This window comes from Heterocephalus glaber, unplaced genomic scaffold (genome assembly GCF_053883595.1).
Source record: "Heterocephalus glaber isolate CG9 unplaced genomic scaffold, H.glaber_assembly_v1.0 deba00001509, whole genome shotgun sequence".
Lineage (NCBI taxonomy): Eukaryota > Metazoa > Chordata > Mammalia > Rodentia > Bathyergidae > Heterocephalus > Heterocephalus glaber.
In genome coordinates this window covers 12,105,724-12,123,469 of record NW_028258325.1, presented here as the reverse complement: position 1 = coordinate 12,123,469, position 17,746 = coordinate 12,105,724, and positions in this window count along the sequence as shown.

Genomic DNA, 17,746 nt, shown 5'->3' with positions numbered 1-17,746 from the left:
TTCTGCCCTTAGAGGACAGGGACACTGGACAAGGATGGCACAAGGAGGGTGAAGCCCAGTGGACGTTGAGGTCAAAGCAAGAGGTCAGGGTAGGGCCCCTGTTCTGAGGGGCACAGGGGCCTACCCTAGATGGGCAGCTGGGCTGGTTATGGAGAGATTTTGGCTCAGACCATGACAGGCTGGAGTTTTGATTCCTATGGCTCCCATTGTTCATGGTCATGGCTTTCCACCAACTCAGCCACAATAAGGCACTAAGAACCAATCTTTACAAACCCTTCGCCCTTCTCTCTCACTCTACTCCCACTTGACTCTATCTCCTACTGCCACTGTATGTACTTGTGGATGTCACAAGGACAGGGTCCTCACACTGCCAGTCATGCTGTGTCTCCAATCCACCCTCCCTATAGCAGACAAAGTAGGCTTTCTCAGATACTGTGATCTGTCTCTCTAGCTTATTCTCCACCTCATGGCATCTTCCCTCTCTCTACTATCATTTCCTGTCACTACTTCCAACACAACCTGTGATCCAGACGCTCCTGACCTACCCCAGTTCCTGAGAAACTTTCCTCCCCATGTCCTGTGGCTGATGCCTGATTTACTGGCTCTGCCAGGACTCTCAGCTCATCTTCAAGATGAGTCCTTTTTCTCTCACACAGGGAGTCTGTACTCTGTCAGTGCCACTCCACATTGCAATCACCTCTTTATGGTCCATCTCTGCCCCCTAGAAGATGGGCTGCCCCAGGGGAAAGGCTCACCTGCTTTTACATCACTGTCTCCAGCTGCATGACCTTGATGATGGCCCTGTGAGCAATGCACCCATAACTTTCTACATGGGGTCCTTCACAGTTCCAACTGAAATAGGACTGTGTGACGAAGTCAAGGCCTAATGCACACTGGAACCATGCATTCCATGTTGATGTTTCCATTGCTGGTGAACAGAGTTGCTCTGTTCATGGCAGGAGCCACTGGCCACATGTGGCTGTTGAACTCCTGAGATATGGAGTTATGGCTTAGATGTTATGGTATGGCTTGCAGTTTCATGTGTTGGACATTTTAGCCTCAGTGTGGTGGTGTTGAGGTGTTACCTCAGTGAGAGGTTGCTACTCTTTGCTCCCCTCTCTCTGTGCTCTCTGCTGTGTGGTCTCTCCCTGACACACTCCCCCATTGTGATGCCTTCTCTCATGTGAGGATATGACTAAGGGGTCCATGCTACAGCCAGCACTATGCTGGTTGGTCTTTCAGCCTTCCAAGTTGTGAGCTAACTAAGCTTCTTTTCTTGATGAGTTACCCAACCTCAGGTATTTCATTATAGTAACAAATAATGGACTAACACATGTGGCCAGTCTGAAATGTGACTAGCTGTCTAAGTATAAGCTACATCCCACATTCTTAGGACTTAGTACAAAAAGAGAATGTAAATATTGTATACATAATTTTTATATTGAGTTCACATTCAAATGATAATATTTTGGTATATTGGGTAAATAAAATATATTATTAAAATGAATTTCACCTGTTCTCTGATGTTTTAAAGAATCTGGTACGATAAAAAATTTAAAAGTACTCATGTGCCTTGCATCTTATTCCTGTGGGATGTGGTTGATGTAGAGCTTACCCTAATAAAAGAAAATATTTAAAGTGGTACAATGACATTCTTTTCACTGGTTATGAATTTTTTGCTCATTGGAAAGAATTTTGAAATAATAACAATCAAAAATAGAAATCTCCACGAACATCATGCCTTTTGGATAGGCTGATGACATTTTGAGGACATATTCTTACATCACCCTTTCATATTTAAAACAAAACTACATATCATCTTGAGCAGGAGATTTTTTCACTTGTAATTGGATTGTAAATATTTTGCCCTTTTATTAAATATTGTTATAAAATGATTTTGATGGATGCAGAGTATTCTGTAGAGGATCAGGGCACCATGCATCTTTCCTCTCTCTGAGCCTCTGACTGATGGCTCGCATACCTAGGGATCAATAGCCAGTGATGAATGAATTGCTGTTTTATTAAGTGATACTTGGACAAGCTCCCAGCAACCCATCTTTCATTGCCTGGAGAAAGATGGATTAGAGAACATAGCTTAGACCTGAATCTCAATCTGGAGATCTGGGAAGAGACAGAGACAGACAGAGAGAGAGAGAGAGAGAGAGAGAGAGAGAGAGAGAGAGAGAGAGAGAGAGAGGGCACAGGACGTTCCCTGGTACTGGAATGGATACCATAGTTTAAGGCCCACATAGAGCAAGCCAGTGGGCCACTCCCATATCCTTCCCAGATGTGTCCACAACAGAAGCTGTAAAGCCCAAGAGGACCTATTGTTCCGAAGGAAGGAAGTAAAAGAGGCTGCAAAAGGAAGGAAATAAAAGGAATTGGAAGAGGCAGGGGCATGAAAGACTGACCATTAACTATTATCACAGTGCAGAGTAGTTCAGTGAATGTTCAAGGAACCATTCCCACACAAGGAAAAACAGTGAGGAAGATGGAGGTGGAGAAAGTACAGAAATGCCCTCTCGAGAACTTCCCCAAACAAGGAGAGAGGGTGAATGCCTTTCCTCATGGGCTATAGTGCAAGTGGAGAAGCATAAACATTAGTTGACTCCCAACATAGTCTAAGTGGTACAAATTGAAGCTCAGTTGTTGCAAACTGCCCTAAGCCAATTTTATGGTACTATAGTTTGGATCTTGAATGTTTCCAAAATGTTCATGTTAAAGACTTGGTCTCCAACTTGGCTCTATTGGAAGGTGCTTGGAGATTTTAGGAGGTGGGGCCTTACTGGAGGCCTAAGGAGGTCATTGGAGAAATGCTTTGGAAAGGGACTGTGGGACCTTGGTCTATCCTCTTCCTCTTTGGCCCCTGGCTCATCATGTAGTGGTTTGTTCACAGCCCATGTTTCTGCCACAACATGCTACATTTGCCACAGGTTCAAAATAATGGGGCCACCTGGAACCTTCAGAACCATGAGCTGAAATAAATCTTTTCTCTGCATAAGTTAATTTTCTCAGTTCTTTGTTATAGTAGGACAAAGCTGACTAAAACAGGTGGTGCAGAAGTGTCCTGTTGTTTTGGTGAATATTGGTTGTCCCAAGATTATAAGCAAGTGAGAGCTATAGCCTCTTCCTTCTGCCATGATATCGCTATCAGTTGATGTGTGGCCATGAAGTTGCACTGCATTCTGCCAGTGCTGCCAGCATTTATTAGCCAGCAAGAACCACAGCAGTCATAGCTCTGGTCTTGTAATCTTACTCCATGATACTCTTCAAAGCACCTTGCAAGAAAGGATTTCTGCAGGCAGATGTAGCAAAAGGTACCTTTAGCCAGAATTCTAGTTGGATCAAGGTATGGAATTCTCAGCAAAGTGACGCACTATAGTATCAAAGTGAGACCTAGGCTAGGGTGTAGATACTATTAAGCTTCTCAGATTCGTATACTTCACTTAAGCTGTAGTGGAGACAGACACAGGTGCAATATTGCCAGCCCGTTTTAAACACTGTCCATTCCCACAATGAGAAATTATTTTAAATATCCTTTATGCTGAATTAATGATACTAATTTGATACTTAAAGTGATTGTCATGAAGTTTCTGGAGTTGAGACTTCTCATCAGAATCATTCAAATACTAATTAATCCTCCTGGGGTATATATTTCTGATTAGAGTTCTTCAAATGTTGACTAATCGATCCTATAGACTAGCTTAAAACTAATTTAGACATGCACACACACAGAGGCATTATACTTCCTCTACTGAGGTACTGTAAAATAAATTATCAACATTATAATACGAAAAGTCTCAAAATATTTGGGCCATTTATAATAGCAAACTCACTTTTCAAAGCTTTTAAAATTGAAAAAGAATCTAGAAACATTGTAAAAACGGGTTTATTCATGAGTTTCTTGGTTCAAACTGTGAGTTTGTTTTCAAAATAGAGGAAGGTGAGCTGGGACAAGTTGTCGCATGAAATACATTTCTTAGGATTTCTTTCCCCAGCCTATCTTAGTGTGTGTGTGTGTGTGTGTGTGTGTGTGTGTGTGTGTGTGTGTGTTCATTTTTTTGTTTTTTGTTTTGGTGTTAGATATTTGGGGGACTAGAAATAAGCTATTAAAATTTTGTTAGAAACACAAAATAAAATAGGAACATCCCCACAAAACAAAACTGAACTAACAATGGTAGGAATATGAAAAATAAGGACAATAGTTTCTCTCCCCAGATCAATTTGCTTTGTTGTTCATAGCTGCTGTTGTTCAGACTCTGTCTTTTTGAGATCTGCAAGGAGAGCTTATTGCCGTTTGTTTCTGCAAACGCAGCTCAGTGTGGGATTCCTTGGTTTCAAGTGGGTATATTCTTTTATGACCTCAGTAATTAGTCCATCTGCTTATATTCTCAGAAAGGTGCTGGGATGGAATAATTAACCTCAATACTTATTTACATGGCTGTTATGGGAGTTAATAGATAAAGTTTATGAAAGTACTTTGTAAACTGTAAAGAGCTATTTATTTTCCATCATTATTATTAGCAATTTCTTCATAAACCCTTTCTCTGCACATTCTGGCTACTTGTGTGCATTTTTAAAAAGCATATTATATGTGTATATAGATCCTTACATTTTAAAAGCTTATTGTTTAGTCAACCAACAAATATGTTTTGAACATCTATGGGCAGCTATGTACTCAATGCAAGGTCAAGTTATGGTTTGGCGAAAAAAAATATACACGGCTATATTTTGTGAACAAAGTAACATTTGCTTAAGTGCCAAATTGCTATTTGGTTTAAAAAATTAGAGAAGGTAAATTCTGGAGGCCAGATTACTCGGGAACATATCTCAAAGGGTTCATTTTCATTTAAAATATTTTTTTCCTTTTCGCCTTCCCATTTCTTGAGAGTTGAAAGTGGACATCTGGGATATATTTGGGGCTGGTTCCATTTTCATTTTCTTGACTTTTCTCTAAGAATTTTCCATGAGCATGAGAGCAGTTGGGAGTTTGGTGTTTGCTTGATTTATGTCTGTTCCTTCCCTTCCCTCCAACAATCCCCTTAGGTCATTTGATTTCCTGCTCAAACAACAGCTCTGGACAGAACCTTTTGCCTTAATCTTTTACAATCAGCTTCAAACCATGTCCTGCTCTGTTGTTTGGTGCTTGATGAATCTTCTGGTGATTTAGTGACAGCTTTCAGCCCAGTTGAAATCTCTATTTATGTCCAGAAAAAAATTTTATGTAAGTTACAGAAAGGTTGGGAAATTTCCAGAATGGATACTCAGGCTCCTCCATAGATCATCTGGGAAGGAGGGACGGGTGCGCATGAGTGTGTGTCGTAGTGTAGTGTTGGAAAAATGGGGTGAATTCCCATTGTTGTATGTCATTTCTGCTCCACGACTTCTAGATTTTAAGATATTTACTGAGAAAAATCTAACAAGTATGAAGCCATTATAGTAATTTTAAGCTTTTATTATTCTTAAAAAAATAAAACCAACAGCAATTCACACTGGTAAACAACAGGCCTTCTACAGCGCATTTAAAAGTTTGTGTTTTGGAAGCAATGTTTAAGTCACATAAATCCTATCACAATCCTTTTCCTTTTCTGTTTTTTTTCCTCATCCGCATGACCTGGTAGGGGATGGAGGGAATAATATCCAAATCAGAGGAGTCCTCTGGCCTTGTCCCATGTGAGCATATTTGTCTTCAGACAACTCCTGCACACATCTTCTTCAGAGCTCCTGGCAGCTTCTGACTGTCCCCACCCAAGCATGAGTCTTCAAGAAGCTAGACTTTCCTACCTATCTAGGCATCAGTGTGTCTCCTGGATGGTCCTTCATGGCTCAGCCATCACAGATCTGGAGAACAGCCATCTCTGGTGGCCACTGAGTCAGTCGCTGAGCAGAGCACTTATCAGAGCTGATATTCTTCTCATTTGCACTACTATTTGTTGCCTATCACTGCTGCCAGAGCTGCCAGTTCCCTTAGGGTAGGGATTTTGTCTCTTGTACTCTGCCAAAAGAGGGCCTGGCACATAGTCAAAACTCAGTAATTACTAGTTGAAGGGATTGTGAGTTTATGGAGCCCCTGCCTTTCCATCAGGCATAGCAGAAAAGCATTCTCAGTAGGGAATGTGGGTTTTCACCAGGTTGCTCTACTTAGAGGTAGGGAATTCAGAAGAAGCTCTCGAACCCTGACAATGTGACTCTGAGGAGTCCCTGAAAGACTCACATCATTGACTGGGTCATGAATGTGGTTCTCTGCATCGACAAGTAGAAGGGAAGGTGGACTAAGGCAGGTGACAAAGGGCACCAAGATGGCACAAGGCAGAGACAGAGCGGAAATGAGGATGATACAGCCTGAGAAAACGTAACAGCCTTTTGGGCCACATGGTCGATAGCATAAAAAAGAAAACCAAGTTATTTTATTTATAGATTATAAATTAATGCAAATTCATTATTCAACTAAAACAAATGTAAGTAGAAAAGAAAACCAGCATTAGTCTCACCACTCAGCCATGAGCACTGTGAACAGTTTGCTGGGTTTCTTTTCAGTATTTTTTCTTTACATACTGAGTCTTCCCTTATATTAGCTTAAAATATTTGATCACATAATGTGTACCAGTTTTCCCCTTGTATTTTTTCTCACTTAATGCTATTTTAAAAAGCCTTGTTTGTACTTAGTGTCATTACAATTCTTTGAAAAAATCATTTTAGTGGCAACATAACCTTTCAGCTTATCGTTACATCATAAGACTATTGTTGCACAATTTTTCCTGGTCTTTTTAAAAATTATAAATGACTTAGTGATAAACATCTTTGTGTATGAATTACTGCCTGCACTGTTGGATTACTACGTGAATTGCTGGAAGTAGAATTATGGGGCCAAAGCCTAGGAATCTTTTACAGACTTTGAAGCATGGTGCCAAAGTGCTTTTCAGAAGGGTTGTGACAATTTTCATGGAGCATTTCTATCCTGAGACCCTTCCTGGAACAGAGCAGGATTTGCTAGTTCTAAAAAGGGTGGCCTCTGGTGTGGTTTGGATCAGGGTTCTGTGCTTTGTAAATCTCACTAATTTTGATTTCTGCTCTCTGAGTTTATTTACAGTCTGTTCTCCTGCGGTAATTCTAGCGACAGCATTAGGACAACTCCAGATCCTCCACACTGCTGAGACTAGGCAGCAAATGGCATTCTGTCCATGATTGGGATGGAGCTGCCCAGATCAGGCAGTGTCCTGCCAGGGGTGGGTCCTGCCTACTGATGGCAAGAGGAGGCCGAAGGACAGGTCTCACGCATGGTGACACATTTGGTGGCAGTAGTCCAATCTCCCTTGGTTTGAGCTGGAGTGAAGCACCAGGAGGTCTAGTTTGTGTTTTAGGGAGAGTACAATCTCCTGATAGCAGGGTGAACAAGACAATTTCAATTTTTCCCTCCTTCTCCTGAAACTTTTGGATTCTATGGTGGAGCTTGGGTTAAACAAATGATTTTAAGGTCATCTGGACCTAATTTAAAACTACTCCAGTCATGGCAATAAATAACAAGAAGCACACAAAAATGTATCTGGAACATCTTGTTTAAGCCCCATGGAGATCCAGGGCAGCCACAAAGAAGCTGAAGAGGGTCCTGAGCTTAGAAGGACAGCGGGATTTGAACAGGAGCACCAACAGCAGCACTGTCCATCAAACCCAAATAAACTTATCTGGAATAAAGGTAACCAGACACTTGATATCATAGAGTAAACAAATCAGAATACAGAAATAATCTGGATGCTCAATTGGACCTAAAACCAGGAAAGCCATATGCAACTCTTAGCTTCAAATCTGGTGTTGGGCGCCCACATTGTTCTTGATAGACTTTATCAAATGTAGTTGCTCCTGGGTAACATGAGGGATGGTTCTGGGGCCTCCATGAATACCACAGTCTGAAGATGCTCAAGCCCCATGTATAATAATATGGGGCAATATTTGCATATATTCTATACAACCCTCCCATAAATTTTAATCATCTCAAGATAACTTATAATGCCTAATATAATGTAAATACAATTTCAATAGTTGTCATACTGTATTGTTTGAGGGATAATGACAAGAAAGAAAAAGCCTATACATGTTCATTTCAGATGCAGTTCCCCCCCCGAATATTATTGATCTACATTTCCCTGAATCTGCAGCTATAGAAGCCCTAGATACTGAGGACTGGATCTATCTGCAGATAGACACCTCATTGTTTTGTTTTATATAAAGGAGTCCTTCTGAGGACCCTTTCTCACACTAATATTTTCTGATTCCACAGACAGACTTTACTATCCAATTTGATGGATATATAAATGAAAACATTTATAGGAAAAACCATGCAGCAAGTTTGGCCCCCAGTTTGGCCCTGGGCAAGTTTCTGTCCCTGAGTCTCAGTTTTCTCCTTTGTAAAATGGGTACAATGGTGCCTGCTTTGCAGTGCTGGCAGGATCATGGAGTCCAAACCCACATTTTCCTTTACCGGTGACCAGGCTTTAGGAACAGGCATGTAATGCATATTTAACAAATATTATTATTTTTTATTTTTTTAAAATTAATTTTATTGGTACATTTTAGGTATACAATATAATGACATTCATCATTGGGAATTTGCACCTTTACATAATCTCTCTTGGTTCTTTTTTCCCCCCTTCCCCTGCCCTCCCTTCAACCCCTCCATCCCTCCCTACTTACAAAGACTTTGTTTCCATTTTTACATTTTCTCATATTAATTCCATTCCCTTCTTTCCGTTCCACTACCCTTCCCACTTCCCCTTCCCCTTTGCCCCTTTTCCCTTTTTCTTCCTATCTCACATTATCTATTATACCTCTTAGTCCTTATTTACACTTTCAGTTTCTCACACTTACAGAAACTATTCAGTATTTACACACATGTGCATCCTATTTATTTCACTTAAGAGTATCACCTCAATGTGCACCCATTTAGCTATAAATGTCACTAATTTCTCATTTTTTATGGCTGAGTAGTACTCCATTTTATTAAAAAAACACATTTTCTTTATCCAGTCTCCAGTTGATGGGCTATTGGGCTGCTTCTAAGTTTTAGCTATTACAAATTGTGCTGCTATGAACATGGGTGCACATATATCACTGTGGTATGATTCTTTTAATTCTTTGGAGAAGATACCCAGCAGGGGAATAGGTGGGTCAAATAGGACTTCCAGTCCTAGTTCTTTGAGGAAGAACTCCGCCAAAAGTCTTCCAGACTTAATAACCAAATTCAGTAAAGTAGCTGGATACAAGGTCAACACACAAAAATCAATAGCTTTCCTCTAAATGAACAACAGAATCACTGAGAGAGAAATAGGGCAAACAATTCCTTTCACAATAGCATCCAAAAAAACCAAACAAACTGAAATACCTAGGAAAAAACCTAACAGAAGAAATCAAAGACCTCTTCTCTGGGCTGGGGATTTAGCTCAGTGGTTCCGGCACCTGCTTCGCAATTGCAAGGACCTCAGTTCCCCAGTACCAAAAAAAATGGCCTCTTCTCTGACAATTATAGCACTCTGAAAAGAGAGATTGAAGATGGTACCAGAAAATGGAAAGACATCCCTTGCTCCTAGGTAGGAAGAATCAACATAGTGAAAATGGCCACACTTCTAAAGCTGCTATATAGATTCAATGTAATCCTAATTGAAATTCCAGCAGCATACTTCACAGACCTTGAGAAAACAATCCAAAAATTCATTTGGAACAAGAAGAGACCTAGAATAGCAAAAGCAATTCTAGGCAACAGAGACATGGCAGGGGGTATCACAATCCCCAACTTGAAACTATGCTACAAAGCTACTGTGATAAAAACAGCATGGAACTGGCAAAGAAACAGACCTGAGGATGAGTAGAACAGATTAGAAGATGCAGAAACAACGCCAGGCACACTCAGCCACCTCATCTTGGACAAAGGAGCCAAACACCCTCACTGGAGGAAAGATAGCCTCTTTAATAAATGGTGCTGGAAAAACTGGGTTTCAATTTGCCAAAGATTAAAACTAGACCTATATCTCTCACCATGCACTAAACTAAAATTGAAATGGATTAAAGATCTAAATATTAAAACAGAAACAAGGGCTGGGGATTTAGCTCAGTGGTTTCGCCACCTGCTGTGCAAACGTAAGGACCCAAGTTCAATCCCTGGTACAAAAAAACCCAAAAACCAAAACAAAAAACAGAAGCACTGAACAGGCTGGAACAGAGGTTAGGTAGAACTCTTGAAGACACTGGTGTAGGAAAAGATTTCATAAACAAAACCTCAGTTGCCCATGAACTAGCACAAAGAATCAACAAGTGGGATCTCTTCTTACTAAAAAGCTTCTGTGCAGCAAGAGAAACCACCAGCAGTGTGAAGAGACAACCCACACTGTGGGAAAAAATTTTCACCTGCTGTCTAGAATCTATAAAGAACTTAAAAAAATCAGACTTCCCAAATTTAAAGACCCAATCCAAAAATGGGCATCTGAAATGAACAGACATTTCTCAAGAAGTAGAAATAGCAAATAAACATATGAAAAAAATGTTCAACATCACTGGTCATTTGAGAGATGCAAATGAAAACAACGCTGAGATTCCACTTCACTCCAGAAAGAATGGCTGCTACCATGAAATTAACCAATAATGAATGCTGGCGGGGCTGTGGGGAAAGAGGAACACTGCTCCACTGCTGGTGCGAGTGTAGACTGGTGTAAGAAATATTGATCCTTGTCTCCTGCCCATCCTCACTCTGGTCTTGCCATGACCCAGTTTGATGTTCTCTGGTCAGTTTCTGGCATAGAAGAGGAAAAAAAAAATGCATGTGTTGTTCAGTACTTAGTGAAACTTTTGATCTTCTAAAACAATCTCATTACAATGATTCTTCTGTAATGGAAGCATTCTTTTGTGATCTGCAGAAACAAAACCCTTTCCCTCCTCCCATTAAGGAACTAAAATCTAGTAGCATAGAATCTCTTAGACCCATTCCTTGTATTGCTGTCCAAACTTGACTCTAACAAGCTGTGTGCTTTGGAAATCCTTTCACCTCTTGGAACCTCTGCTTCCTGTAAAATGAGGTGGTAGAGCTAGAAGACATTAACGGTCCTTTCAGCCTTGTAGTTTTTAAATTCCGTAAGGATTGGGGAATAAAATCTTCAAGGGCATGTTTCTTTTCTGCACGAAGCGGGGAAAAATCTTGTTATTTTAAATTGGCCACTTGGGGTCACTAGCGGTCTAAGAGACTGGCTGGCGAGGCAAACCTGTGTGCCCGCGAATGGATTCTGGGGCTGGTTTATGAAATTTTCTTTTTTTTGTCTCCCCTGTTAGTTCCAAAATTCGGCAGAAAACTTGATCGCATCATTAGTTTTGGGCGGACCACAGGCACGTGCTGGAGACTGTTCAGAGCTGGGCCCACCCCAAACACAAAGAACAAGGGAAAGAAAAAGAAAAGGGGGGGGGAGAGAGAGAGAGAGAGAGAGAGAGAGAGAGAGAGAGAGAGAGAGAGAGAGAGAGAGAGAGAGAGAGAGAGAGAGAGAGAGAGAGAGAGAGAGAGAGAGAGAGAGAGAGAGAGAGAGAGAGAGAGAGAGAGAGAGAGAGAGAGAGAGAGAGAGAGAGAGAGAGAGAGAGAGAGAGAGAGAGAGAGAGAGAGAGAGAACAATGATTCCGGGGCGCAGCTGGCTCTTCTTTTTGACTCCGGCTCTAGTTGCTACAATGTAACCCGGCGGCAGTTCCTTGACTTGAGAAGTTAAGTCTTGCAAAGTTGAGCTGGACGGCATAAAACCTGACTTAGTGACTTAGTGACGGAGCGAACCTTTGTCTCCAAGAATCCGGAGTCACCAGAGGCAGCCTAGAAATGTGGCCCTGGACACCTGCCCAGTGTCCCAGGGTAGTTTTCCTGGTGGGCTCTGCTGATTGCCAAGGCTGGGGCAGGGCCAGTTTCGAAGGCTCTGTAGGAGTCAGGAAGGGATCACTGTTCATTTCTTAATAAACAAAAAGGAAACGGAAATCTAATAAGCCTAGCATCTTCCTGCCCCGTGATACCGCGGAAAGCTGGCTGAACCTTGTCCTGGGAGCAAGGAAATGTGCCCTGGCCACCAGCAACGCTGGGCAAACAGCCTTTGTTTCGGGGGCTCAGAGGACCGTGGGGAAAGCATCTTACTGGAGACCGATTTCGAGCTCCTGCTGTCCTTTTTCAGATCCTAAATCACTGTTAATTCTGTTTATACCACCCCACCCCCCTTAGTAGTTTTAGAAACTGTAACTGACAAAACACGGCCCGCCCGCAAGGGTGTGGAGCAGCCCGGCTCCCCTCTCCCCTGGCTGCGACGCAGAGAATGTTCTCCACTGCGCTTCCTTGTAACAAAAGTTAAATATTTATGTACCGCAGGTGCCCTCTCGCACCTCCTGTAATACCTTTTTGTAGTTTTGCTGTCAGGGAGCAGGTCGAGAGACCTTCAGTTTGTGTTTTCTTGGAAAGAGAAAGGGTTGGTGTGTTTGTTTGGTGGCTCCCCCCAGCCCCCCACGCCAGATCTCGGAGGCTTCAGCTGCGGGGGGTGTGGGGCTCGGTGGGGAGGCTGCTCCAGGACCCCAGGGTCTCCTGGGTCCCCTGTTAAGCATCCCTTGTCTGACAGTGCACAACTTCCAGGGACATTTGCCTGGGGCAGTTCTAGTGCAGGAAACTTGCCCAAGTCTGAAGATGGTTAGGACTAGTCTTAGATACTAGTCAACCCACTTATTTACCTGTTGACTTAACCTCTTAGGGTCGCAGTGGCCTCATCTGTAAAATGGGGATAACCATGATATTACCCTAAGGAGGTGGTTGGAAAGATGCAACAACACAGTGTATTGCAAACGTGTTAAGCATAAATTTAAAAAAGTGACTGAAGCTTAGTGAGACTTCAATAAATGCCCTTCCTGATTGTGCTGCCAGAGGTGGTGGCCACTTGCGACCACCCAGCCCTGGAAACATGGCCACTTGGAACTTGGAACTTAGTGGAAAATTCACACCACGCATCCAAGACATAGGTACTATGAAAAGACTATGAAATGTCTCGTTAATGATTTTGAAGTACTGATTAGACATTGAACTGATAATATGTTGCAAATATTGGTTTAAATAAAATACATTTAAAAAGTTAATTTTGCGTATTTCTTTTTACTTTCTTAAAAATGTGTCCTCTAGAAAATTCAGTCAGATGTGTGGCTGGTATTTGTGGCTTACATTGTGTTCTTATTGGATCAGACCATGCTACCCTCGTTCCTCCTAGAGCCGTCCCGAATTCAAATTCTTCCCAGTCCTTTGAGGCCTAGTTCAAGCTTTAGTGCACTCATGAGGTGTTCTGGCTGCTCTCTCTATCTGCTTTCTTTGAAGGCTCCCGGAGAGTCTGTCACTGGAAGCAATTGTGTAATTTATTTCATGGCTGAATTTGAGCAGGAAAATCATGTAATGTGTTTAGCTGTCTGGCACATCATAAACACATAGATACTATGATTCATATTTTGGCATTTGGCTACCTAGTTAAGTACTGGTTATTTGCTGTCTTGGATCTTTAGGTGGTTTGTTTTCTTTCCTTGTATGTTTAGTCGTACTGAATATGTCTTAGAGGACAGGGACCACATCATCCATTTCTCCTGGCCTGGTCCTAATCCAGAGGACAGCTCCCTGCACAATGAATTTCCCCCTTATGATCATCCACGGACAAAGGCAGAGCCTGTTGATTGGCATCTTGAAATCATTTTCCATCCTTGCCTTTGTTCACAGATACTTGCTTTTCCTGGAATGCTTTCCCCACCTCTCCCTCTTCATAGAGCTCATTATTTTGCTTGCTGAAAAACAATCCTAGTGGCCAACACATGAACCATCCATCCACTGTGTGCTCACTGTGTTCCTAATAGTTCATGAGTATTAACTGATTTAATCCTCATGACCACTCTGAAAGATAAATACTCTTATTACTTATTTCACAGATGAGGAAACTGAGACACAGACAGATTAAGGAATGTATCCAAAGTCACACAGCTAGTCACCAGGTTTGTACGTTTATGGGAAGTGGAGGTAGGGTGGGGGAAGAAAGGATAAGAGATGATAACAGAGGTGGGGAAAAGATGGAGTGTGTAGAGAGTGAACGGAGAAGGGTCAGCATTCAGTGTGTGAGAAGTCCAGACAGGGTTCTAAAGAATGTGACCATTAAGAAGAAAACCAAAGCATAAGTAGAAGACAGCAAAGCTGAAGGAGAAGGAAAGAGATAAGGGGTGGAGGTTTCAACTCTTAAATAATAGGGTCTTTCTAAAGAATAATGAAAGTTATTTGGAAATAAGCAGGGAACATTGTGATGCAGAATGCATAGGTCATAGAAACCACGAGCCATATTCAAAGGAGATTGGGTAAAGGGAAATTTAAAGGCAAATTGTGGAAAGTTACATATATTTTTAAACAATAAGGCTTGACCACAAAGCTTAACAAGGGTGGGTCCAGTCTAAGGTTAAACAGAGAGTTATTGGACATATGCCCTTGCAGACATATTTTCTGTATAAAATTGTGGTGGCATTTATGGAGGTCATGGTCCAGAGAGAGTCTGTTCGTGATAGTCCTTGTTATCTGGCTTGTGTGCATGGGGCATGCCCCCCTGGCTTTATTTATTTTATTTTAATTTTTGGTTTGGGCTTGAAACTAATGACTTCATTTTGATTCAGACAACTTTCACAGGAGAGAAGGGAAGATTTCTGGTACAAGCAAAGAGATGTGTGGGAATGGCATGGCCATGTGGTTATTTTCAAGTTGACTGGGCACAAAGAGAGGGAGAGAGGAGCTATGAGAAATGATTGGAGACATTTTGTTGTCCATGACCTCCCAATGCTAGACCTCCCTTTGGAGATTCCCTTCTCCACACCCAGACGCCTTTGTCACTCTCCTTTGTCGCTCTCTCATATATATTTTCCAAGCTGAAAGTACACCATTTGATGCGTACTTACAGGACAGTAGGATATAACATTTACACTCAGATTTGTGTTCTGGGAGATCAAAGATATTTAGTCTTAGATTCTTTTATGAGTTTCTTTTGCTGTTCAGACTGCCTACACCTATTCTGTCTTTGGACAGCTTGCAATACTTAGAAATTCTTCCTAGAATGTGTTTTAATGTGTCTACTTGTGGGGTCCAACCACTGGTTCTGGTTCTATTGTTAGGTTCAAGAGAGAAATGCAGGAGAGCAGAGTAGCCAAGTGCATCTGAACCTTGCCCGCCACTTGCTGCCAGCTTTAGAGGGATGCGCATGCCACTTCACTGTGTTTCAGCTCCTTCTCTGTGAAGTGGTGGTAATGATACTGTGAGAATTCACTAAATGTTAATTACTACCACTACCACCACCACCATCATCTTTATTATTGTTATTACTATTGCATTCCTTATCTGAAATACTTGAAAGCAGAAGTGTTTCAGATTTTGGATTTTTATGGATTTTGAAATATTTGCATATACATAATGAGATATGTTGGGGATGAGACCCAAGTCTAAATATGAAATTCATTCATGTTCCCTATATACTGCACTCATTTAGGCTGAAGGTAATATTTCTCACATTATTTTTTAATGACCTGTGTTTTGACTGCACTCTATCACATGAGGTCCAGTGTAGCATTTTCAACTAGTGGCATCATGATTGTGTTCAAAAAGTTTCAGTTTTGGGGGCATTTGTGATTTTTGATTTTTGGATTAGGAATGCTCAACCTATACTTCCTGTGGCCATAATGAATGAAAGAATGAGCTTACAATGACCCCATGTCATATATCTTGAGTTCACATTTTCTAAATGCTATCAAGAAAAAGGGAAGATGGACTTTTAAGTCAAACACACACTCCTTTCATTTCTTGAAAGAGACTTGATAATATCACTCTGATGGTAAAGCTTTAATTTATGCAGCTTCTTCAAGAAGCTATGATTGTTCCCTACATTCTGAAGATGACAGGACAGTTGCGTTGATAGATGTTAGGAAGGAGGTACATGAAGGGAAGAGGACATGCCAGCATGGGTGACGTTAATATCTAGATGTGGCGCAGGTTCCTCCCTGGTTCCTCCCTGACAGGAAGCTTTCCTCTCACATGTCACTAGTGCCCAGTGGTGAGACCAGCAGCGTATCCCCCAGCATCAAAGAGTTATCCTTGGGAAGCACACAGTATCTAGACCTGGGAAGGGCAACAGTTCCCATTAGGAAAATGGGATCAGTGACGTATCTGACTTGGCTCTTCCAAAGTGCCACAATTGGGGACACAATTAGTAAGCAGCGGGTGACAGAGAGAAATAGGGAGGGGGAAGTTGGGGACACACAGGAGCCCTCATCACACAGCTTTCCAGGTGCTTCAAGGTGTGAATTGTGTAAAATACAAAAACGTGATCTGAAATCTGAGCCTATGACTGCTGTATACCTCAGCCATTTTGTAATGAAAAAAAGAGGAAATGGATGAGAAAAAGAATGGAATTTCCCTTCCTTTCTGGGTAGGGATCTCAAAGTACCCAAATTGAAACAAATGACTAAATTACATTTCCTTTCAACTATATGTTTGGTGCACTCAGGATTTAATCAGTGTTGTGTCCTAAGAGCCCTTTGTTATGCAAGGAACCCAAATTCAAGATGACAACTGATTTGTGAAGCTTTGACCAGAGAAAGTGAAGCTGGACAAACAAACCCAGAGACTGCCAGTCTATTTGTTTAAAAATTATATTCTGATTCTGGTTTCTATTTATCTTTCGGGCAAACCAAAAGCATAATTTGAAAATTTATTTAAAAATTTTTTTAGTATAAATTTATTTTTACACAAATAGGAAATTTTTTTTTTCATTTAGTAATCTCAAGATACCCTGCTACATTGAATCCACCAGTGGGTTTTGAAAGTAAGCATAGTAAACCATAAAAGAAAAAGAAAATCCACTTTTAGGGTTTTGATTCATGCCGTTTAATTGTTCGTCTAGTTCCAGGATAAGGTGAGACTGGTCTTGTGTCACCGGAGGGACTGTATCCTGCTGTTTTTTTCCCATCCTCATTTACAATGATTATGTTATCAGACTAGCCAGGCAAAAGGGTGGAGCAACTATAATTTCAAAGCAGGATTAGGTTGAAATAACGAGGTCACCAAGTTGTGGTTACCAAGGCAACGTCACATCTAAGAACATGGGATGCTTCTAGGAGCTGAGGCAAAGCCTTGAGCCTTTTTCCCTGCATGCACAAAAATCACCCACTTCCTAGATAAAAATTGCTTATTAATTGCTTTTAAACACATTTTATTCCTAGGAACTAGTTTATAAATTATAACCTGATCTAAACTGGATTTTTAAATTTTTTTCTAAGCAATAATAAATATCAGAATAATCAACTGGACCATTGCTGTCTTTTCCATTTTTGGAGTCACATTCACTTTTTAAAGTTTATTTCATTCTTTCCTTATTCTCCTTTCAATTCTCCCTTCCTCCTTCCCTTCCCTTCTTCTTTCCTTGCTTTCTATTTTAATATTCCAGGAAAAAGACAGAAAAAAAAGTGAAAATTGAGAGTTAGGTCTTGGGTCTGATTTTAAGATTGACAACATTTTGACAGGTGATGAAATCTGTCACCTACACCCACAAGATTCATTTCCTCCCTGAAGAATACTAAGCTCAAGAGGGAATAACCTTGGTCTCTATTGTCTTCTCTTAAAATTTCAATCCACCCTTACAACTGTGGATGCCAGAGCAGGCAGGAGGGACCCTGTGCTGCTATCTGGTTTCTGATCAAT